The following is a 24,625-nucleotide window of genomic DNA, read 5'->3' on the forward strand; positions in this document are numbered from 1 at the left end:
GTGCAACCAGAGGAGGAAGGACCGTGCCAGCCAGAAGACTCCCCTGCAGTCCATCGTCACCCGGCAGCCGTTGGAACTGGTAGCCTTGGATCATGTAAAACTGACCCCAAGCAGAAGTGGCTACGTCTACGCGTTAACCGTCGTGGATCATTACTCCCGGTTCTTGGTTGTCGTCCCCGTCAAGGACTTAACGGCTCAAACAGCAGCTAGAGCCTTCCAGCAGCACTTCTGCCGTCCACACGGGTACCCGGACCAAGTGCTGACGGACCAGGGACCTGCCTTTGAAGCGGAGGTCTTCCAGAAATTCTGCAATCTGTATGGCTGCCGGAAGATAAGGACGACACCCTATCATCCGCAAACTAATGGACTTTGTGAGAAAATGAACCAGGTGGTAATGGATCTTCTGAAAACGTTGCCCCTGGAAGAACGCAGTCTGTGGCCTGAGAAGCTGCCCGATCTGGTGGACCTATACAACCACATCCCGGTAGGTTCCACCAACTGTACCCCGGCTTACCTAATGAGGGCGAGACCTGGTAAGTTACCTGTTGACCTGGAAATGGGAGTCCTGACTAGTGTTGAGCCACCCCCGTAGTGTTCGGGTTCGGTTCGGTTCGTCGAACACCGGGATGTTCGAGGAACTGTTCGTCGAACTGTTCGTCGAACACCTTAGAACACCGTCGAACACCGTTAAAACCAATGGCAGGCAAACAAAAACACATAGAAACACATAGAAAACACCTGCAAAGGTGTCCAAAAGCTGACAAACTGCTCAGAAGACACTCTCTTTAAAAAAGCCGGCCGGCAAATTCAGCAGCGGCATACACCGGTACCCGACAATTTAGACAAGAAGGAATAGAGCATCACACATAGATTAGATAGATAGAAACATGTCAGTCACACATATAAGAAGCACAGTGACAGTGTTGGTTACTGCACTTGTCATTTAGTGTAAAGGATTTATTAAAAAAAATATTAGTGTTTTCATGCACCGTCTCTTTAAAAAAGCCGGCCGGCAATTCAGCATCTGTACCCGACAATTTAGAACAGAAAGAATAGAGCTTCACACATAGATTAGATAGATATAAACATGTCAGTCACATATATAATAAGTACAGTGATAGTGTTGCTTACTGTACTTGTCATTTAGTGTAAAGGATTTATTTAAAAAAATAATAGTGTTTTCATGCACTGTCTCTTTAAAAAAGCCGGCCGGCAATTCAGCAGCGGTACCCGACAATTTATAACAGACAGAATAGAGCTTCACACATAGATTAGATAGATAGAAACATGTCAGTCACATATATATGAAGTACAGTGATAGTGTTGGTTACTGTACTTGTCATTTAGTATTAAAATAAAGGATTTATTATTAAAAAAATTGGCGTGGGGTTCCCCTTAATTTTAGGCTCTAGCGGAGGTTAAGCAGACGGCTGGGGCAGATGTTTGAAGCCTGGGAAGGGGGTAATACCCACGGAGCTTCCCAGGCTACTAATATCAGCCCCCAGCTGAATACATAGCCTTTACTAGCTATTAAAATGGGGGACCCCCCAAAAAAAATGACGTGGGGTCCCCCCTAATTTAATAGCTAGCAAAGGCTAGGCAGACAGCTGGGGGCTGATATTAATAGCCCAGGAAGGGAGCCATGAATATTGGCCCCCTCCCAGGCTAGAAACACCAGCCGTCAGCCGCCCCAGAAATGGCGCATTCATAGGATGCGCCAATTCTGGCACTTAGCCTCGCTCTTCCACGCTCTTCCTCGCTCTTCCACGCTGCCCTGGTGCGGTGGCAGGGGGTAATAGGGTTGGGGTTGATGTCAGCTTATAATGCCAGCTGACATCAAGCCCAGGTTAGTAATGGAGAGGCGTCTATAAGACACCCCCATTACTAACCCCATAGTCAAAGTTAAAAAAAACACAAACACCCAGAATAAAGTCCTTTAATTGAAATAAAGACACAATCCTTTATTGTTCTAAATTAAACCATACTTACCGTCACGCCCATTCCAGCTGAAGCCAACGATCTCCTGCAATAAAAGAAAAATAATAAAGCAACCTCATCCTTACCTTTCCATGGTTCCCACGACAGCTTCAGCTCTGCTACATCGAGATGACAGGCTGGACCGCAGCAGAACGCTGCCATCCAGCCTGTCATCCCGCAGACACTGAGAAGCGCAGGCATGCTTGCGCTCCTCACTGTCTCGCTGTGACGGCATCCAGATGAGCCGAGGTCATGTCCAATGAACTCGGCTCACCTCATGCACGTCACTGACAGCGTGGGAAAATTCTCACGCTGAAGCGCTGATTGCAGGAGAATCACTGTAATGCCACAACCACCATGGCTGTGGCATTACAGTGAGTGGCAGACAATCCCTGCATGATTGGTGCTCTAAATAGCGCCAGACATGCAGGACACGCTTTTGGTGCACGAACAGTTATCGAACATAACCTCGAACAGCCGAATTTTTTGCAAATCGTTCGGGTTCGTCGAACAACTCGAACACCGCCCAAAACAGCTCGAATTTGAGATTGGCGAACAGTTCTAGTCGAACACCGCTCATCTCTAGTCCTGACACCCGAGGACACTTCACCAGAAGCAGACTGGGACACAGAGAGGCAGCAGCAGTACCGGAAAGTACAGGAGAGCGTGGAGCGAAGTCTCTGTCAGGCTAGGGAGAGACAAGAGAAAACTTACAACCAGTATGCTCCCGCTGTTCCCCTGGTGCCCGGAGAGCAGGTCTTGAAGAGGAAAAGACGGCTCCACAAGTTAGACGACCAGTGGGAGAAGGACCCGTACACCGTACTGCCCTCAAGCCACGAGAACCCGAAGGTCTGTACCATCAGTAAAGACGGAGGGGAGACCACAGCCATTGTATCCCGGGATCACCTGAAGAAGTGTCCTGAACAGCTACGGGACCCTGAAGAGGAACAAGAAGACCATCGACCCGTAGAGGAAAGGGAAGATATGGTTAGTACTGTGCTCGGAGACTTCCCTCGGTCTTGGACTCAAGTCAATGGTGCAGTTGTGGTACCCGTACTCACCTTCCTCCAACCAGCATCCCAAGCACCTACGGAGCAACAGGTAGAGCTGGAAGAACAGCCGGTCCAGGAGGCAGAAGACCCCACACCAGCAGATCAGGAGGATCAACCCTCTGCTTGCAGTGAGCCTGCCATATCCCTAGTGAGCCAAAGGGCCCGTAGACAGCTGCCCAATTTACCCTTGACAGCTCCTACACCCTGTAGTTCAGGGCCAGACAGTCAGCTCCGTAGGTCCACTAGGTCCACTAGAGGCCAGTTACCCGCACGTTGGAGGATTTGAAGTGTATAAATTGTTTTATTTGTGGTTACCTGTTTTTCTTGTTGCTTGTGTATAATTATGTGTTTCTAGTTGTTTATAGGAGTCTTTGGTGGATTTACCGGGAATCCTGTGTACATAGTTGGAGCGTAACCCAGGACGGACTAAAGACTGTTAAGGACTCGGGGAAGGACAGACCCCTACCTGGTTACGTCTCCCTGTTTTGGTGAAATGGACACCTTGCTTTCTTCAAAGACTGCACCCGGTTACGGACATGCCGTGACCACCTTTATGTTTTTCTTATTGTATTATTATTGTTTATACCTTGTTATGTTTTTTCTAAAAATATGTTTAGTCCCGGAGTACTAAAGTTCACTAGGGGGGAATGTGACACCCCAGGGGTCTGGTTGCCACAGTGATAGAGATATTACGTCTGAGAGCAGGTGGGAGGTCTCTTGGTCAGGGATCCTATGCATGCCACACCTCCTGCCCAGTCCTGGGAGGGGAAGAACTTCCCCTATATAAACCTAGGGCTGAGGCAGGGTTAGAGAGTAGAGAAGAAGTAGAGACAGAGAAAAGAAGCAAATATAGGAACAGAACATCAGGAGCTCTGTGGGAGCAGTGTTACAAGGAGTCAGGGGCTGGCAGCTGCAGAGCTCGCCCTGACTGAGAAGATTTCTTACCGGACCCGGAGTCCGAGGCTGTGGGGACTAACTCCTACCCAGCAGCTGAATCCGTCAGGCAGGGGATTCCAGGTCCTCTGGCCAAGAAACCCGAAGGCCCCGAGTCACCGGCCATACGGGTGAGCACCACACGGTACACTGAGGGACGTGGGCTACTTATACCCGCCTCTAGCAAGGTAGCCAGAAGAGTACAGTTAGTTTGGGAGGCCTACAACTCCGCCTGGCCAGGGGAGATCCCATCTGCTCAAGGACTGACCAGGCCCCAATCGCTAGCCAGTACTCCGGGAGGGTCTATCTTTGTCACCAGTAAAGACCCTGAACTACACCGTACCGTCTCCGAGTGGTTCCTGCTACCCCCATCATCCACGTCGGCTGCCCTGAGGCCATACCCCTCCCGTTGGGGGTTATACTATCACGCTGCACAATCCTACCACCGGCCTCAGCGGTCTGCCCTGCAGCAGCAGCTCCTTAGCTGTACTCAACGGGTGGCGTAGTCGTCCAACATCTACCGCTGATACATCGCCGCTCAGTTTGACTCCCTGGGCACGGACCGGGTCACCGCCACGAGACTACAACCCTCAACAGATCCGGCTCCGGGTAAGCTCCCGCGTGCGCAACGCAGCGCGACACAGGCCCAGGGGCGCGTCACATGGACTGGGGGGAGCATATATACATGGACTGGGGGGGAGCATATATACATGGACTGGGGGAGAGGGAGCATATATACAAGGATGGGGGGAGGCCAGCAGATATACAAGGATGGGGGCATATACCAAGATGGGGGTGAGCATTGTATGTACCGTGAGTATGACCATGTGATATTTCAGTTTTTCCTTTTTAATAAATTTGCAAACGTTTCTACATTTCTGTTTTTTCCAGTCATGATGGGGTGCAGAGTGGACTTTAATGAGAAAAAATGAACTTTTTAGAATTTATCAAATGGCTGCAATGAAACAGAGTGAAAAATGTAAAGGGGTCTGAATACTTTCCGTACCCCCTGTATTCTTTATTTCTGCAGTCTCATACCCCTGCTCCTTTTTGTGGCTGCTCTATACTGCGCTCGCCTGCTAATTGTATCAGTTGTTTTTTCTAAACTAAAATCTCAATATTTAGGTTAATAAGCCATGTTGGCTGTTACGGATCCGGGTGGTGGAACCTCTGCGCCGCAATGCAAGGAGGGACCCAGAGGGGCTTGACTATGTATCAACTCAGACCGACCCTGGTCGTACAGCGGCTAACGACTACGTGACCAGGGAGGGACTGAGCAGAGGGACCAGGTGCTACTCTGGGGACGACCTTGTAAGAGAGCAGGTGGCTCCCACAGGTCAGCAGACTGGGACTGACCGGTATAGCGGATGGACACAACAGGCAGGCAGAAGTATCTGGATTTGACAGGTGGTCACGGCACGTGACAGCAGGGCAGGTAGAAGTCTCTAGGTAACAGACAGGTGGTCACGGCAAGTGACAGCAGGAACCTCCAGGTAGGCTACGGTAAGTGACGGCCAAGTAGGCTGAAGTCTCTAGGTTAGCAGGCGGGTGGTCACGGCAAGTGACAGCAGGAGCCTTCAGGTAGGCTATCAGGTAACAGGCAGATAACAGGCGAGTGCTCCCAGGTGAGCGGGCTAGCAGGCATGGCAGGTAGCAGGCAGGTAACTGGCAGGTGCTTCCTGGTAAGCAGGCGGACTTGCCCATAGACAGACTGGCGGGTAGAACGGAAGGCAGACTGTTGGGCTGGAGAGTAGTCAGACTGGCGGACTGGAACAGTAGTCAGGCTGGCAACTGAACCTGAGGGCTGAAGCAGAGGTAAGTATGCTGTGCAACAACTTTTGCTCTGGCACCTCCATTTTGGAGGGGGTGCCTTATATATGGGAGGACCCTTGGCTATTGCCCGGGGACTCCTTAGGACGGCGCGCGCAGCCCCTTTAATAGAGAGGGAGCGCGCGCGCGCCCTAAGCACCATGCCCAGGAAGCTGCGCGCGCTGGCAGCAGCAGGAAGAGGAGAGCAGGAGGATGCCGCGCGGGGAGCGGGGAGGTGAGAGGGACGGCGTCTCTGCCTGGCAGGGGGCAGAGACGCCGATGCTACATTGGCACTTGGCGATAAATAAGTGGGTTTTGGATTGCTGTTTGGGCACTTGGTCTCTAAAAGATTCGCCATCACTGCACTATGGCAACTAGATGGGGTCTATCTCCTGACACAGCGAAGAGAATCGGGCGATGGGAGTCAGAGCGATTCTGTTTGTATGTACGTCCTAATATGTTAAAAAAAAAAGCGGGTGGGATGTGGTGTTTATTTTAGGATAGTACTATGGGCAGCATTTTGTATGCATCTGTAACGGGGGGCAGGGTGGCAGTCGGTAGCGAGTGGCATGTCAGTTTCAGTGATTGAATCTTCACCCTGGCCTGCTACAGACAATGGGGACTCGGAGAATCCCTGGGTGTGTGTGTGCTGTGGTGAATCTGTGGAGGGGGCCTCCATACTCACTTCTGACCCGCCGTCCCTGGGTGTGTGTGTGCTGTGGTGCCTCTGTGGAGGGAGCCTCCATACTCACTTCTGACCCGCCGTCCCTGGGTGTGTGTGTGCTGTGGTGCCTCTGTGGAGGGAGCCTCCATACTCACTTCTGACCCGCCATCCCAGGTGTCGACTCTTTCAGCCTTCAGAAGGAGGAGACCGGACAGTTTGATAAAAACCAAGTCCATTTTATTTGTCAAGCAATCAGCATACAAAGGATAGCAGGAATTACACTTGTTCACTTCTGCACCAAGCAGAGGCACATTCTTGGCGGTTACTGGCGACGGCACAATATTTGTGGCAAACGTTACAATTCACAGTTCAAGCAGAGGACCTCCATCTTACTAATGCAGCGCCACCCGGGTCGATGTGTTTCACCGTGGAACTGCACTCAGACCAATCTTTCCTCGGGAGCAGAAGTAAGGGAGCTTCTCCCACTATCTTCTTCCTATTCGTGCCCAGACCTCGCTGTCTCCATCCATCTGACTGCAGCTCTCAGCCTCTCCAGCACTAGGACCTTTCTCACCACCTCTCTTAGAAAGGTTCCTCAAACGTCTCTTCCTCGCTGTAGGTCCCCCAGCTTCCCTGTGTCCAGAGAACACTGTCGCACTGTAGTTTTGCTGAGAATACTTGCTTCCTTTTACACCGGCTTTCATACACACCCTCCTCCTGACACGTCCTTACTAATCACTGTCCCTCAGGCTGTGTGCCCACTATTCGACTGTGTTCCCACTATGCATTTTTTAAGCGTTTCCGCAGCGGCAATTCCACTGCAGAAACGCTTAAAAAACACTTGGTAGAAGGTCTGCCATGTTCCCCAATGATAATCCGCATGGGAGGGAGATGCAGAAACGCTCAGGAAAAATCCAGAGCATTTCTGCATGGTGGGCACATAGCCTTACACAACTGAACTAAAATGGCCGAAACTAAACTCCCAGTGCCCCCTCACTCACTAAGGGTGGGCCCCAAACCAGTTAACCCTCTATGTGCCCCCGACTACCATAAGGGTAATGTAATCTTAAACAGTATCTCTGCTGCCATCTAATGGCCGTACCTGAAAACAACAGTTTTTCAGATGACTCAAACATACACAAGATTATTAAAACAGTACAGGTCCATAGGGGAGTGGAGCAGACCTTCTCCACACACCCCTCACATCCGTCCCCGGCAATACGGACTTATAAAAAGAATGGAGGGTTACAACAGTTTTAAAACATTTTAAAACTACAGGTGACTATTTTGACCACGATGTCTTCTCCTCTCCGTCGCTGGCCCTGGAACTGGAAACAAGAAACAGTCCATTTGTCTTCCAGTAGGTCACACACAGTCCCTTTCAAGACAAAGCTGGAACCAATTCTCCTTGGTGAGGACCCGGGAAACAAGTATGCAGTCCATATTTGGCTGATGAGACTTGTAGCACCGGTCCTTCTCAGTAAGGACCCCAGAAGTAGACAGTGTCCAAACAGTCCTCAGTTTGGGCATATGCGACTTTGGATTCCAGCAGAAAAAGGCGCAACAGGCACAACAAAAAATAAGAAAAATAAAAAGGTAAGCCTATCTGGCTCAACTGGGCTTCTCCTCAGCCCCGAGAGTACATCCTCCTCTCAGGTACACACCAGCCAGCCTTGGGGGTCTTGCGTAACTAACCCCCCTTCCCTTTCTCCAGGGCAAACTTCAGGCCACTCAGCCACTTAAGGAACAGTCCTTAAAACTCAGACCCTGTGAGGTTTTTCCTCTTTTTACTCAACCTCCAACAGGGAGGACACAAGGAGCGGAGAGGAAAAAAACAGAGACAGCAGCTCTTTATCCATCCTTCTTGGATTCTCGACGCTCCTTCATTAAAGCACTCCATGCTGCAGATGATGGTGGGTTTCTCCATTTCCAGGGCTGGTCTGGATATCTCATTCTACCCCGGTCTTCTACTGCTGATCCCTCAGCCACATTCGATCAGCGCTCCGGTCATTACATCTTGGCGTAGTCGGCAGGATACGGTGCTCGCTATGGATGGTGCCAGTAGCGCAGAAGGTGCTGCCGCGTCTGCTGTAATAATCCACCCCCTTCTCCCATTGTGACTGGTAGAGACCAGTTAGTTGGTTGCTCCGCAACGGGAGCACTGCTTAACCACCTAGCCAAGTTTGATGGGTATAACTTGCTGTTCAGTGATTGGGTAGGCAGGTTGAAGAATGCCATTGCCTTGCACGGCGTCAGTCCCCAGCTACAACCGGAAGTCGCACTGAATGCTCTGGAGCGCGATGCCCACAAAGTTGTCTGGTTAAAACCCGAAGACAAACGAAAGACAGTCGACGATATCATCCGGATACTAGAGAAAGCCTTTGATCATGTGGCTGTCGCGCCCCCGGGGCCGTGGGGTACTCGGCAGCCGGGCCCTCAGATGCTTGGGGGATATCACGGTGGCTGGCCCGGTCCGTGGCCCAGGGCGGACAACTGAAAAAAGGGGAATGTATATTGAGATAATAGGTTTGTAAATGTTCGTGACGCCACCTGCGGTTTCTGGTGAGGACCACCAGCGCTGCAGCAGTCCTCTGAGGCTGGTGTTCCGGCAGCTAAGATGGTGTAGCTCCCCACAGGTGGAGCAGGGCCTCAGGGCAGCGTAGGTATAGGGAATGCAGGGACGGATGGGACCCAGCCGGGTCAGAGCAAGAACAGGGACAGGCACGATAGTCACTTCATTACCTTTTACTGGTGGTAGTTCAGGCACGTCCCGGAGCACTGTAGGGTGAAGGGTGCATATCAGGATGCTCCCCAGTGAGCGGGTGTAGGGCCTCCTGTCTTTGCCTTTGTGTAGTAAGTTTCTGACCTGCCTGGAGCTAGGCCTAACTTGGTTTCTGTTCTGCACCTGCTGACTTGGTGATAGGGCCTTCTGTTGGAGATAACTCTCCCCATTCTTTGGGGTCTCCGTGATTCCTGACCCTGGTACATATCAGCTTTTGGTGATCCTGGGACATGTAGTTTGCCAGGGGTTCCGGTTGTTTTCTACTGGTCATGAAGATCCACGTAGACTCGGACCCGGTGTCCGGTATATGATGCTGGGGTGGGCTTGTAAAGCTCCTCTGCCCCCTATGTTACTCACTTTCCACTTGCCTTCGGCCCCGCTCTGGCCCTCACTAGGCTACACACACTGCAGCCGGGATGCTGCTCTTCTTCGCCGCTCTCAGAGTGTCGGCACACTCCTAGCTCTCTATCCTGAGCTCTGTGAGTTCTAGTCTGGACTCACTCTACAGACTATACTGAACTCTTTCTGCAGGAACTGCTAGGCTCTGGCTCGACTGCACTGACTCCTTCTGTGTCTGAGCAGGAACTGCTGAATCACTCAGCTGCCTAGCTCCACCTTCCCTAATTATATCCCTAACGGGCTCCCTCTAGTGGTCAGAGGTGGAAGGTGGAGATGTGTGAATATTTATGGGGGCCTCTTGTGGAGGATTCCATTAATGCACCCTTCTAGGATCTGTGGTACCAAGCGCAGCTGGGCGCCACATGGCAGCGGCAGGGCAACTACGAGTACAGTTTTTCGCCCGGACCCAGAGATATGGAGAAAGCCTGATCCAGTATGCTATAGCGCTGGAGGAACAGCATCAAGAGGTCAAAAAGAAATCACCTGTAACCGTGGGTACTGAGGCTGATGTCGACAGCATTCTTTGGGATCAGTTCATCAAGGGGGATACGGAGTGAAGCACTAAGGAGCAAATTGTTGCTGAAGGCGCGGAATACTCCTGGTGTCACCTATGCCAAAATACAGGAAGAGACAGTAGCACGGACTTTGGTAGTGAAGCCTGCTCTGCAGTGGAGTAACCTGCAAGTGGCTAACACAAGAGAGCCGAGACCAGACCCTGTTCAGGCACAGCTGGCAGCTTTACAGAAAACCGTGGAAAGCCTGACGGAACAGGTACAACGGATGCAAGTTCAGGAGACGCCTCCGATATGCTCGGCCCTGACTAACCCCCCTATACCTCTATATGGCAACCAGCCTATAACTCAAGGAGGACGCCGACTGCTCCTAGACCTGAGGCAGCCAAAGGTAGGGCAAGAAGACCGGTTCAATGTTGGCAATGCCGAGAACTCAGGCATATGTAGCGGTACTGCCAGAAAAACCTGCCGGCTGAAGTCCTGGCATCGGTAAAAGAGAGGCCCTCGCTGTAGTTGGGTGTACAGCGAGGCAGGAACGAAAATCAACGCCTGTTCCGAAGATCTGATTGCAGAGAGTCCCATGTTGGAGGTGCAGTTTGCAGGAAAGAAGGTGGCGTGCTTAGTGGATACCGAATCGGAGGTGACTACCATGCCAATAGAATTTTTCAAGACGCACTTTGAAGAGACTGTCAAAACGGAGTCGGGATATCTGCTAAGGCTGAAGGCCACTAATAATGAAAAAATTCCAGTGGCAGGCATTGCATATTCATGCAGTGAGAGTACAGCTGTGCGATCAGGAATTGGGAACCAAAGGAGTAGTGCTCGTGAAGACACGGGCGAGGCCGAATCTTCCGATGGTTCTGGGAATGAACATCCTGAGGGAGCTAGACTCCCTTTTGTTTGAGCACAATGGCCCAAGATATTGGAAACGAGCGACACCCCACAAAGCCACTCAGAGGGCCCTGCAACAGGTGGTCCGTCCGTGCAGCATTCGGAAGAGTTCGGCTGAAGGAAGAATGGTGGGAGCAGTGTATGTCCCACGTGGGTCTGCTGTTGTGATCGCCCCAGGTCAAGAGAAGTTTGTGTTGATGCCGGTAGGGATGCACAGGAAGCTGAATGGTGTGGAGGTGGTTCTGGAACTGGTTGGATGGTCAGAAGATACAGATAGTCCGATGATAGCTCGAACGTTGGCCATTGTGCAAAATGTAAGTGTACCAGTGAGGTGTCTGAATCTGCAGAATCATGAGGTGACTCTGCACTAAGCAACCTGAGGTATACGTGTGTGGTGAAGGAGTCATCCCCAAAAGCCAGTTCACACTGAGGGCAGACCGCTGGACCGTCTGGACCCTGTCGATGCAGACGGCAGCTATAGAATCCCCCACAACCGCTAGGACTGGCAGAAAGATTATGGAGATCATGGGAGTGGATGAGTCCCAGTTGGCTCCCGAGCAGGATCTCAGACTGGAGGCTGCGCTGTGGGTATATCAGGCTGTTTTCTCCAGGGGAGATGAAGACTTTGGTTGCACAAAGGCTGCGGAGCACGAGATACCCACGGGAAACACCCCCCCAATTCGGGAGAGATATCGCCAGATCTCACCGAGTCTTTATCAGGAGGTCAAAGGAATGCTGGCGCAGATGCTGGATAATGGGGTGGTCCGACCGAGTCAAAGTCCTTGGGCCGCACCGGTCGTTTTGGTCTGGAAAAAGGATGGATCCATACGGTTTTGTGTTGATTACCATAAGCTGAATGCGAACACAGTACGTGACTCCTACCTGTTGCCCCGCATAAAGGAATCCCTGTCTGCCCTGGGAAAGGCGAAGTACTTCTCCACTCTTGACCTGGCCAGCGGCTACTGACAGGTGCCCTTGGCAGCTCAAGATCGGCAGAAGACAGCATTCATCTTGCCGATGGGACTGTACGAATTTAATTGAATGCCCTTCGGACTGACTAATGCTCCAGGAACGTTTCAGCGGTTAATAAAATACTGCTTGGGCGATTACAATTTTGAGTCTGTGTTGATCTATCTGGACGATGTGATTATATTTGGAGTTCGTTCGACGACCACCTGAAGAAGCTCCAGCAAGTGTTGCACCGACTGAGGGACAATTGACTTAAGATCAAGCCAAAGAAATGTCACTTGTTCCAGACACAGATCGAGTATCTGGGGCATGTAGTGTCAGCTGAGGATGTGCGTCCAGCACCGAGTAAAATTGAGGCCATTCACGAGTGGCCCCGTCCCAAGACCGTGAGAGAAGTACGGGCGTTTCTTGGTTTAGCCGGATACTACCATTGGTTTGTGAAAGACTTTGCTAAAGTGGCTGAACCACTGAATAAGTTTTGAGAAGGACGGCGCAGGGGCCCAAGAATCAGCCAATTCGGTGGACGGACCTAAAACAGCAGTCATTCGTTCTGATCCAGTCCGCCCTTGTGCAGTCACCTTTATTGGCGTATGCTCGCTTTGTTCAACCGTTCACCCTGTACACTGATGGAAGTCTCTATGGTCTAGGAGCAGTGTTAGCTCAAGAACAAGATGGGCGTGAGAGAGTCATTGCGTATGCTAGCCAGTCTCTACGGACACTGAGCGAAATCCGGACAATTACAGCTCATTTAAGCTGGAGATGTTGGCCCTGGTGTGGGCCATGACCGAGAAGTTTGCAGAGTACCTGGCTGGTTCGGAGATTCTCGTGATGATGGACAATAATCCGCTTGCACACTTGGAAAACGCTAAGCTGGGAGACCTGGAGCAGAGATGGGTGGCGCGGATGTCCAAGTTTAATTACCGGATCCGGTTCCATTCGGGTAAAGAAAACTCCAATGCCGATGCATTATCACGAGTGACCCAAGGCACACCCGAGCAGGTGGTGGATGAAGACCTCGAGGATACTGAGATCCCTGATTTGAGCCGATTGCCTTGTTCATGGACGTGGCACCTTCAAGTCGGGTGGTGACACGGGTCGCCACGTTGCTGGGCAAGACTTGTCAAGAGTGGGCCGAGTTACAGGATGCAGACTCCAAACTGTCACGAGTAAACAAATGGCAAAAGTAAAAAGTCCTGGCCCGACGGGATAGCAAGAGCCCGGCTGGGTGCAGAAGGACAAAAGCTGCTAAGGCAGTGGGATCGTTTGGCCATAGCTGAGGGGATACTGTATCGCTGGATCTACATAGCGGCAGAGCTGGGGTACCATTGGCAGGTAGTAATCCCAGCTTCAGTGGCTCCGGACATTCCCCGGGAAGCTCATATGTGGGGTTCACACTTTAGGCCTCAGAAGACTTATCGTTGGCTGCACTGGTACGTGTACACACCTGGCTTGGAAGAAGTTATGGAAGAGGTGTGTGGTAGGTGCCGTGCATGTGAGCTGAATAAGTCCCCGGAACAGAGGGCTCCTGTTCAGACAATTGTGATGTCTGCCCCGTTAGCCTGTTAGAAGTGCTAATGGTGGATTATTTGTCAATCGGGTACGCCAGAAGTAGTCATCATTCATGTCTGGTCATGACTGATCACTTTTCTAAGCTTGCCATCGCTGTCCCCACCAAGGATCAGACTGCTAAGTCCGCAGCTGAGGCAATTTGTAAGCATTTCATCCAGGTTTATGGGTGTCCTCAAAGGATACATTCAGATCAAGGTGCTTGCTTTCAAGGTCAGCTCATGACGGAGTTGCTGCAAGTCTATGGGATTCAGCAATCACGAACAATTTGCTCATTTGCCTTCAAACTTTTTGAGCAACACGTTCACGCTGAACTTTCCTCCCATCTCTCATCTAACTCTCTCTTCGACAACCGACAATCCGGCTTCCATCCCCACCATTCCACCAAAACTGCCCTTACCAAAATCACCAATGACTTACAGCCAAAGCTAACAGACAATTCTCTGTGCTCCTTCTTCTTGACCTGTCCTCTGCTTTCGACACAGTTGACCACTGCCTCCTACTACAGATCCTCTCTTCCTTTGGCGTCAAAGACCTTGTCCTCTCCTGGATCTCCTCATACCTTTCTAACCGCACATTTAGCGTCTCCCACTCCCACACTACCTCCTCAACCCGCCCCCTCTCTGTTGGAGTCCCTCAAGGCTCTGTCCTAGGACCCCTACTCTTCTCAGTCTATACCCTTGGCCTGGGACAGCTCATAAAATCCCATGGCTTCCAGTACCATCTGTACGCTGATGACACCCAGATCTACCTCTCTGGCCCAGATGTCACCTCTCTGCTGTCCAGAATCCCAGCATGTCTAGCAGCCATATCCTCCTTCTCCTCCCGCTACCTCAAGCTCAATGTGGACAAACCTGAACTCATTATCTTTCCTCCATCTCGCATATCTTTCCAACCTGATCTTTCTATCACAATAAATGACATCACACTTTCCCCTGTACCGGCAATCTGCTGCCTCGTAGTAACCCTTGACTCTGCCCTGTCCTTCAAACCTCACATCCAAGCCCTCGCCACCTCCTGTCGTGTCCAGCTCAAAAATATTTCCAGAATCCGTCCTTGTCTCAACCCTCAATCTACTAAACTGCTTGTGCATGCCCTCATCATCTCCCGCCTCGACTACTGCAACATCCTCCTCTGTGGCCTACCTGCTAACACTCTCGCACCCCTCCAGTCCATCCTTAACTCTGCTGCACGACTTGTTCATCTCTCGCCTCGCTACTCCTCTGCTATCCCCCTTTGCAAATCCCTTCACTGGCTCCCATTTCCCCAGTGTATCCAGTTCAAACTACTAACACTGACCTACAAAGCCATCCATAACCTCTCTCCTCCGTACATCTCTGAACTAATCTCCCAATATATTCCCTCACGTAACCTCCAGTCCTTCCAAGACCTCCTTCTCTCCTCCACACTTATCCGTTCCTCACGCAATTGCCTCCAAGATTTCTCCCGAATATCCCCCGTCCTATGGAATTCTGTGCCTCAACACGTCCGATTATCCACCACATCCGGATCCTTCAGACGGAACCTGAAAACCCATCTCTTCAAGAAAGCTTACAGCCTGCAATGACCCCACTGCCTCCTCAACACCGGAGCTACTGCAGCCCCCCAAACCTACTGTCTCCTCTCCCATTCCTGTAGAATGTAAGCCGCAGGGTCCTCCTCCCTCTGTACCCGTCTATCATTGTTAGTTCTTTACTGTAAGTGATATCTGTATTTGGTATGTAACCCCTTCTCATGTACAGCACCATGGAATCAATGGCGCTATAGAAATTAATAATAATAATTAGTGTTGGTATAGTGGATTGTGTTGTGTATGGTGGTCATTTGTTCTTGCTGATAGTTCCAGGTACGGAACAATCAGAGAAAAGGTAGAATAGAAACAAGTCACCAATTCTGCATTTATCACCCACTCCTGAGAAAAAATACTGACCGAATACTGATAGTGGGTCCAAATACCGATAGTGGGGCCCAATACCAATAGTGGGGCCCAATACCAATAGTGGGGCCCAATACCGATAGTGGGGCCGAATACTGATAGTGGGGCCTAATACTGATAGTGAGGCCGAATACCGATAGTGGGGCCGAATACCGATAATGGGGCCGAATACCGATAGTGGGACCGAATACCGATAGTGGGACCGAATACCGATAATGGGGCCGAATACCGATAGTGGGGCCGAATACCGATAATGGGGCCGAATACCGATAGTGGGACCGAATACCGATAGTGGGACCGAATACCGATAGTGGGACCGAATACCGATAATGGGGTCGAATACCGATAGTGGGGCCGAATACCGATAATGGGGCCGAATACCGATAGTGGGACCGAATACTGATAGTGGGGCTGAATACTGATAGTGGGGCCGAATACCGATAGTGGGGCCGAATACTGACCAAATACTGATAGTGGAACCGAATACTGATAGTGGTGCAGAATACCAATAATGAGGCCGAATACTGATAGTGGGGCTGAATACTGATAGTGGGGCCGAATACCGACAGTGGGGCCGAATACTGATAGTGAGACCGAATACTGATAGTGGTGCAAAATACCAATAGTGAGGCCGAATACTGATAGTGGGGCCGAATACCGATAGTGGGGCCGAATACCGACAGTGGGGCCGAATACTGATAGTGAGGCCGAATACTGATAGTGGGGCCGAATACCGATAGTGGGGCCGAATACCGATAGTGGGGCCGTGGCCTTAGAGATTAAATACTTGGAACACAGCGGCAGAGAAGCACTTACAAGGGTCTCTGGTAAAAACAAGTAATCACCTCTCCACAGGATAAGTGATAGGTTATTGATTAGTGGGGGTCTGACTGCTGGGACCCAGTCGGCAGAATGTGGAGCTTTTCTTCCCATTAGACTGGAGCTCATGTGCGACTCGACCACTGATCCAGTCATTCCCTCAGTGGCTGTGAGCGCTGCTCTTTTCTGGAAGCCCCCAAGAGAATGAATGGAGCAGCGCTCTGACATCCCACCTGTTGCTGCATTTTAAAATGGGGATAAGTGTCCTGACAGGGATAAAACTTCCCAATTCTTCCAATAGGTTTCCAAAGATTGCACCTAAACGATCAATAAGTGATCACCGATCCTGTGGATCCCATGGATCGCTGATAACTTGTTTTAACCTAAGAACCCTTTAATGCCAACTACCGTAATTGTACATCCCAGATATGGTGGCGCACAGTAGATGTGCCGGAGCCGCCTGTGATTTACAGCCGACGCTCCACTATAACGGGGATATCGGCTATCGGGTATTTACATATAGATGTAAGGTGGGCCCAAGGATCAATCCCCCCTGTGGACCCCAAACACCCCAGTCTGACCCTGATTATACAGAAGTTACTGAGACTCTCAGAACATAAATAAAGCTGTTTACAGTCAGCAGCACATTGTTATGTTCACATTCAGCAGAGAGCAAAAGATGTCAGATCTGACCGGTGTGCACCACCACTGCCTCCACCCTTCACATAAAAGGGCAAGGCGAAGCCGAACCTGCACAGAGACCACCGAGGAACACAGAGTAAGTCCTCGCAGTACCACTCCTCTATATACTCTGCACAGTACCACTGCCTCCACCCGTCACATAAAAGGGCAAGGCGAAGCCGAACCTGCACAGAGACCACCGAGGAACACAGGGTAAGTCCTCGCAGTACCACTCCTCTATATACTCTGCACAGTACCACTGCCTCCACCCGTCACATAAAAGGGCAAGGCGAAGCCGAACCTGCACAGAGACCACCGAGGAACACAGGGTAAGTCCTCGCAGTACCACTCCTCTATATATACTCTGCACAGTACCACTCCTCTATATACTCTGCACAGTACCACTCCTCTATATACTCTGCACAGTACCACTCCTGTATATACACTACACAGTACCACTCCTGTATATATACACTGCACAGTACCACTGCCTCCACCCGTCACATAAAAGGGCAAGGCGAAGCCGAACCTGCACAGAGACCACCGAGGAACACAGGGTAAGTCCTCGCAGTACCACTCCTCTATATATACTCTGCACAGTACCACTCCTCTATATACTCTGCACAGTACCACTCCTCTATATACTCTGCACAGTACCACTCCTGTATATACTCTGCACAGTACCACTCCTGTATATACACTACACAGTACCACTCCTGTATATATACACTGCACAGTACCACTGCCTCCACCCGTCACATAAAAGGGCAAGGCGAAGCCGAACCTGCACAGAGACCACCGAGGAACACAGGGTAAGTCCTTGCAGTACCACTCCTCTATATATACTCTGCATAGTACCACTGCCTCCACCCGTCACATAAAAGGGCAAGGCGAAGCCGAACCTGCACAGAGACCACCGAGGAACACAGGGTAAGTCCTCGCAGTACCACTCCTCTATATATACTCTGCACAGTACCACTCCTCTATATACTCTGCACAGTACCACTCCTGTATATATACACTGCACAGTACTCCTGTATATATACTGTGCACAGTACCACTCCTGTATATATAGACTGCACACTACCACTCCTGTATATATACACTGCACACTACCACTCCTGTATATACTCTGCACAGTACCATTCCTGTATATATACACTGCACAGTACCTCTCCTCCTGTCCTGTATATATACACTGCACAGTACCACTCCTCCTGTCCTGTATATATACACTGCACAGTACCACCTCTCCTGTATATACACTGCACAGTACCCCTCCTCCGGTCCTGTATATATACACTGCACAGTACCACTCCTCCTGTCCTGTATATATACACTGCACAGTACCACTCCTCCTGTCCTGTATATATACACTGCACAGTACCACCTCTCCTGTCCTGTATATATACACTGCACAGTACCACCTCTCCTGTATATACACTGCACAGTACCCCTCCTCCTGTCATGTATATATACACTGCACAGTACCACTCCTCCTGTCCTGTATATATACACTGCACAGTACCACCTCTCCTGTATATACACTGCACAGTACAGCTCCTCCTGTATATATACACTGCACAGTACCACCTCTCCTGTCCTGTATATATACACTGCACAGTACCACCTTTCCTGTATATACACTGCACAGTACCCCTCCTCCTGTCCTGTATATATACACTGCACAGTACCACTCCTCCTGTCCTGTATATATACACTGCACAGTACCACCTCTCCTGTATATACACTGCACAGTACCCCTCCTCCGGTCCTGTATACTGTGCTGGAGTTGTTGATATCTGCTCTGCATGAGTTGGTCGCAGGCAGCTGGAACAAGTTCTTGCCCCCAGAATACACACCACCCTGAACGGCTCCATGTTTACAGTCAGCTGCGCTGTCCTTCCTGCTCGCTGTCACCCTGAGGTTGTGACCTACAGATGTATATTGCACACAGTATTTATACCGTGCACAGACACCCACACAATGGATCCAGCCAAGATGAATTATTGCAGAACTTTTCCTACTTTTAATGTCACCTAATCTGGATAAATATATTGAAAAAAAAGGTTTGTTTTTCCACCAGAAAAGATTTCAAAGTACTAACATAATTTGTTTGCATAAATCTGCACACCCGTACACTAACACTTTGATGCAGTCCTGTGAATTTCTGGCAGTGTTCAGTCTTTTTTTGGGTCGGGGTCTATCACCTCGGCACATCTAGAATTGATGATCTTTGCCAGCTACTCTCAGCAGCTCCTCATCTGTTAGATTGGGGGGTCATCTCCTGTGTACAGCGCCCTCTTCAGGTCACCACAGATTGTTCCTTGCGTTCAGGTCAGGGCTCAGCCGATCCACAACTTCCATCTTCTTCTGGTGAAGCCATTCTTTTGGTGATTTGGAAGTCGCTTAGGGACGTTGTCTGCTGAAAGGTGAAATTCCTCTTCATCTTCAGTGTTTTAGCAGAGGCCAAAAGGGTTTGTTGCAAGATTACTTGAAATTAGGAATGATTCATAATTCCCTCCCCCCCTTGACTAAAGCCTGAGTCCTAGCTGCTGAATAAAAGCCCAAAAGCGCAATGCTACCACCACTATGTTACACTGTGGGTATGGTGTTATTTTGGCACTGCACAGTGTTGGATTTGCACAAAACATACCTGTGACGATACAGCTTAAAATCTTAATAAATCAGTTGATTAGATTTGTTAATCCAAGAGAAATACCTTATTGTGTTGTATTAGAGATTGCCAGCTGTGTTTTATTAATGTTATGCTTTCTCGTCAGTTTATGTACTCTAATTTAACTTGTAAAGTGTTCAGCATTCCACTAATCTCATTAGTATCTCAGGAGCCTCTAACCATTGTTCAAAAATCATCTAGGCCCATTGTGTAAGTGTTGAAAGAAGATCCGGCTGAGCCTTCACCACAGGAAGTCTCACATGTAGACCCAGGTGATGGGTTCAACCTGAGAAAGATACCTCCACTAATGTACACTGAGCTTTGGAGGGGGAGGGTGAGAACAGTTCCACTATTCAGGGGACTTGAGCCGAGAGAAGTAGAAGGGACATGTGTTTCTGTAGCTGTCAGACTTGAAACAGAGATTGGAGAAAGACTTTACAAGGAGAATGAGAGACATCTTTAAGGAAAGTAGACAGATAGCATGGCGGCTCCATCTAAAGAGACACAGATTTGTGTTCTACATGATTCTATCCTAAGGGTACCGGCCCTGACTGGAAAGATTTGTATCTGCTCCATTGACCATCAGAGAGACCATGGATACATTTTGGGGAGACCAGGGTTGGGACAAAGAAGTCACCTGGCCCCATGGATATGTTGTTTGGGATTGTCAGGAGGGACCCACCAGTCACCTGGAACCCACGGAGACATTTGGAGAAGCCAGATTGGGACGCACCGGTCATCTGGCCCCATGGAAACTCTCGGAGAGGCCAGGTTGGGACTCTCGGGCCTCCTGGTCTTGTACCTCGATGGACTGCTAGCTTCCTAAGCTTGCCGCTACCTCCTCTCTGTGGGGGCCCACCTGAAGCGGGGGGCCACTGGTTGAGGTAGTCGGCTCTTGAAGTCTCCAAAGTCGCAGCTGTTGTATCCCACGCGGGCGGAGCGGAAGGGTGAGACTGTGTAATGTTGTATCATGTTGAGTATTTGCTGGGACTGTTCTGTGTGTTTATTGTCTGTTTGATGGTTCAGTAAAGTCTCACCACGCTGTTTTACCATCACCCTGTGTTGTCTGAGTAGCGTTACGCCCATGGAAGACCCCAGGTGTTCACTGTACCTTTTGGCATTATGGCCAAAGAGTTCTACCATAACACATTTTACCGCATGCTTTTGGCAAAACATATCCAGGCTTAGATGTTTTTCTTTGTAAAAAAAAATGTTTACGTCTTGTCAACCTACCCTATTGGCTGAATATATGAAGAATATGGGAGATTGTTGTCACATGAGGTATGCAACCAGTACTTGCTAGAAATTTCTGCAGCTCCTTTAATGTTGCTGTCAGCCTCCTGGCAGCCTCAAGCACCAATTTTCTTCTTGTCACCAATTTTTGAAGGTCTTCACAGTGCTCCATTGTGTATGTAATGCCTTGAAAATGTTTATGTACTTTCTCCTAACTGATAACTTGCAATGATGTGATCCCTTTGCTGTGTTGTCAGCTGTTTACAGGCCATCCTGCTAGAAAAGTGAAATTTTCTTTGGGGTTAATGAGAATCGCTGTAATGACAGCGGCTGTGCACTGACTACTATGTAACAGGAGGAGAAACGTGATTGGCTGATTCTGAGCACAACCACAGCCCCAATCATAAGAGGGTGCTCACATTTATGCAACAACATTATTTTTTGTTTTCTTACTTTTATTCTCTTCTCAAAAAAGATATCAGTTTGTTTCTCAGTGGATTTGTTACAGATTATGGGTAACATTAAAGGGGTTGTCCACTACTAGGACGACCGCTTCTCATCCCTGATGCCTGGCCCCTATAAAATAAAAAACCTTACACTTACCTCCTGTGCCGGCGCCATTCCAGCGTTGTCGGCACTCATGGTCTCGGGGGTCTCGTGCAGTGATATGACACATGAGCCCAATCAGCGCCGCCGTCACTGTCTCCACCTTCTGTCGAATTGAACATGAAGAGGACGTCAGGGCTGCAGCTGATCTCTGACTTCCTCTTCATCATCTATTTGTCCGGAGGCGGAGCCAGTGACGCTGGTGCTGATTGGGCGCCTGGTTCACGTGTCACAACAACCGCAAGGTGGCCCCAGGACCACGAGTGCCAACACCACTAGAACGGCGCGGGCACAGGGGCTGAGTATGGGCTTTTTAATTTGAACAGGGTCAAGCGACGGATATAAACAGGAGTTGTCCAAGTAGCAGACATCTTCTTTAAAGGTGTAAACAGTTCTGAAGTTATTCTTAGGCCACGGCCCCCCTATCAGTATTCAGCCCCACTATCGGTATTCGGCCCCACTATCAGTATTCAGCCCCAATATCAGTATTCGGCCCCACTATCAGTATTCAGCCCCACTATCAGTATTCTGCCCCACTATCAGTATTCGGTCAGTATTTTTTCTCTGGAGTGGGAGCCAAAACCAGGTGAGGGACAGTGAGAGAAAAGGTATAATAGAAACAAGTCACCAATTCTGCATTTATCACCCACTCCTGAGAAAAAATACTGACCGAATACTGACCAAATACTGATAGTGGGACCGAATACTGATAGTGGGGCCGAATACTGATAGTGGGCCCGAATACCGATAGTGGGACCGAATACCGATAGTGGGACCGAATACCGATAGTGGGCCCGAATACCGATAGTGGGGCCGAATACCGATAGTGGGGCCGAATACCGATAGTGGGGCCGAATACCAATAGTGGGCCCGAATACTGATAGTGGGCCCGAATACCGATAGTGGGACCGAATACCGATAGTGGGACCGAATACCGATAGTGGGCCCGAATACCGATAGTGGGGCCGAATACCGATAGTGGGGCCGAATACCGATAGTGGGGCCGAATACCAATAGTGGGACCGAATACCGATAGTGGGACCGAATACCGATAGTGGGACCGAATACCGATAGTGGGCCCGAATACCGATAGTGGGGCCGAATACCGATAGTGGGGCCGAATACCAATAGTGGGACCGAATACCGATATTGGGACCGAATACAGACAGTGGGGCCGAATACCGATAGTGGGGCCGAATACCAATAGTGGGACCGAATACCGATAGTGGGCCCGAATACCGATAGTGGGGCCGAATACCGATAGTGGGCCCGAATACCGATAGTGGGGCCGAATACCGATAGTGGAGCCGTGGCCTTATACTGATAGTGGGCCCGAACACCGATAGTGGGGCCGAATACCGATAGTGGGGCCGAATACCGATAGTGGGGCCGAATACCGATAGTGGGACCGAATACTGATAGTGGACCCGAATACTGATAGTGGGACCGAATACCGATAGTGGAGCCGTGGCCTTATGCTGATAGTGGGCCCGAATACCGATAGTGGGACCGAATACCGATAGTGGGGCCGAATACCGATAGTGGGACCGAATACCGATATTGGGGCCGAATACCGATAGTGGGGCCGAATACCGATAGTGGGGCTGAATACCGATAGTGGGACCGAATACCGATAGTGAAGCCGTGGCCTTATACTGATAGTGGGCCCGAATACTGATTGTGGGGCCGAATACTGATAGTGGGACCGAATACCGATAGTGGGACCGAATACCGATAGTGGGCCCGAATACCAATAGTGGGGCCGAATACCAATAGTGGGACCGAATACCGATAGTGGGGCCGAATACCGATAGTGGGCCCGAATACCGATAGTGGGGCCGAATACCGATAGTGGGGCCGAATACCGATAGTGGGACCGAATACCGATATTGGGGCCGAATACTGATAGTGGGGCCGAATACCGATAGTGGGGCCGAATACCGATAGTGGGGCCGAATACCGATAGTGGAGCCATGGCCTTCTACTGATAGTGGGCCCGAATACCGATAGTGGGGCCGAATACCGATAGTGGGGCCGAATACCGATAGTGGGACCAAATACTGATAGTGGGGCCGAATACTGATAGTGGACCCGAATACTGATAGTGGGACCGAATACCGATAGTGGAGCCGTGGCCTTATGCTGATAGTGGGCCCGAATACCGATAGTGGGACCGAATACCGATAGTGGGGCCAAATACCGATAGTGGGGCCGAATACCGATAGTGGGGCCAAATACCGATAGTGGGGCCGAATACCGATAGTGGAGCCGTGGCCTTATACTGATAGTGGGCCCGAATACTGATAGTGGGCCCGAATACTGATAGTGGGCTCGAATACTGATAGTGCGGCTGAATACCGATAGTGGGGCCAAATACCGATAGTGGGGCCAAATACCGATAGTGGGGCCGAATACCGATAGTGGGGCCAAATACCGATAGTGGGGCCGAATACCGATAGTGGGGCCGAATACCGATAGTGGAGCCGTGGCCTTATACTGATAGTGGGCCCGAATACTGATAGTGGGCCCGAATACTGATAGTGGGCTCGAATACTGATAGTGCGGCTGAATACCGATAGTGGGGCCGAATACCGATAGTGGGGCCGAATACCGATAGTGGGGCCGAATGCCGATAGTGGGGCCGAATACCGATATTGGGGCCGAATACCGATAGTGGGACCGAATACCGATAGTGGGGCCGTGGCCTTATACTGATAGAGGGCCCGAATACTGATAGTGGGCCCGAATACTGATAGTGGGCCCGAATACTGATAGTGGCCCCAAATACTGATAGTGCGGCTGAATACCCATAGTGGGGCCGAATACCGATAGTGGGACCGAATACCGATAGTGGGGCCGAATACCGATAGTGGGGCCGAATACCGATAGTGGGGCCGAATACCGATAGTGGGGTCGAATACCGATAGTGGGGTCGAATACCGATAGTGGGACCGAATACCGATAGTGGGGCCGAATACCGATAGTGGGGCCGAATACCGATAGTGGGGCCGAATGCCAATAGTGGGCCCGAATACTGATAGTGGGCCCGAATACCGATAGTGGGACCGAATACCGATAGTGGGCCCGAATACCGATAGTGGGGCCGAATACCGATAGTG

General features: G+C 50.3%; 1 protein-coding gene across 3 annotated transcripts in view; it reads left to right on the top strand.

Moving 5' to 3' along the window:
- Positions 1-16,975: 16,975 nt before the first annotated feature.
- LOC141152619 (V-type proton ATPase catalytic subunit A-like) overlaps positions 16,976-24,625 on the top strand; it is a 69,011-nt gene continuing 61,361 nt past the window's right edge. The window contains exon 1 of one of the 3 annotated variants that reach the window (XM_073637171.1): positions 16,976-17,087. The gene's annotated coding sequence lies outside the window, so the exon portion shown is untranslated. Of the gene's footprint in view, positions 17,088-17,767; positions 17,921-24,625 lie in introns of those variants that run through there. The other 2 variants (XM_073637170.1, XM_073637172.1) reach the window with 2 other exon arrangements.

The sequence above is a fragment of the Phyllobates terribilis genome, unplaced genomic scaffold, assembly GCF_046119375.1.
Source record: "Phyllobates terribilis strain yellow unplaced genomic scaffold, ASM4611937v1 Scaffold_6__1_contigs__length_29720123, whole genome shotgun sequence".
NCBI classification, from domain to species: Eukaryota; Metazoa; Chordata; class Amphibia; order Anura; family Dendrobatidae; genus Phyllobates; species Phyllobates terribilis.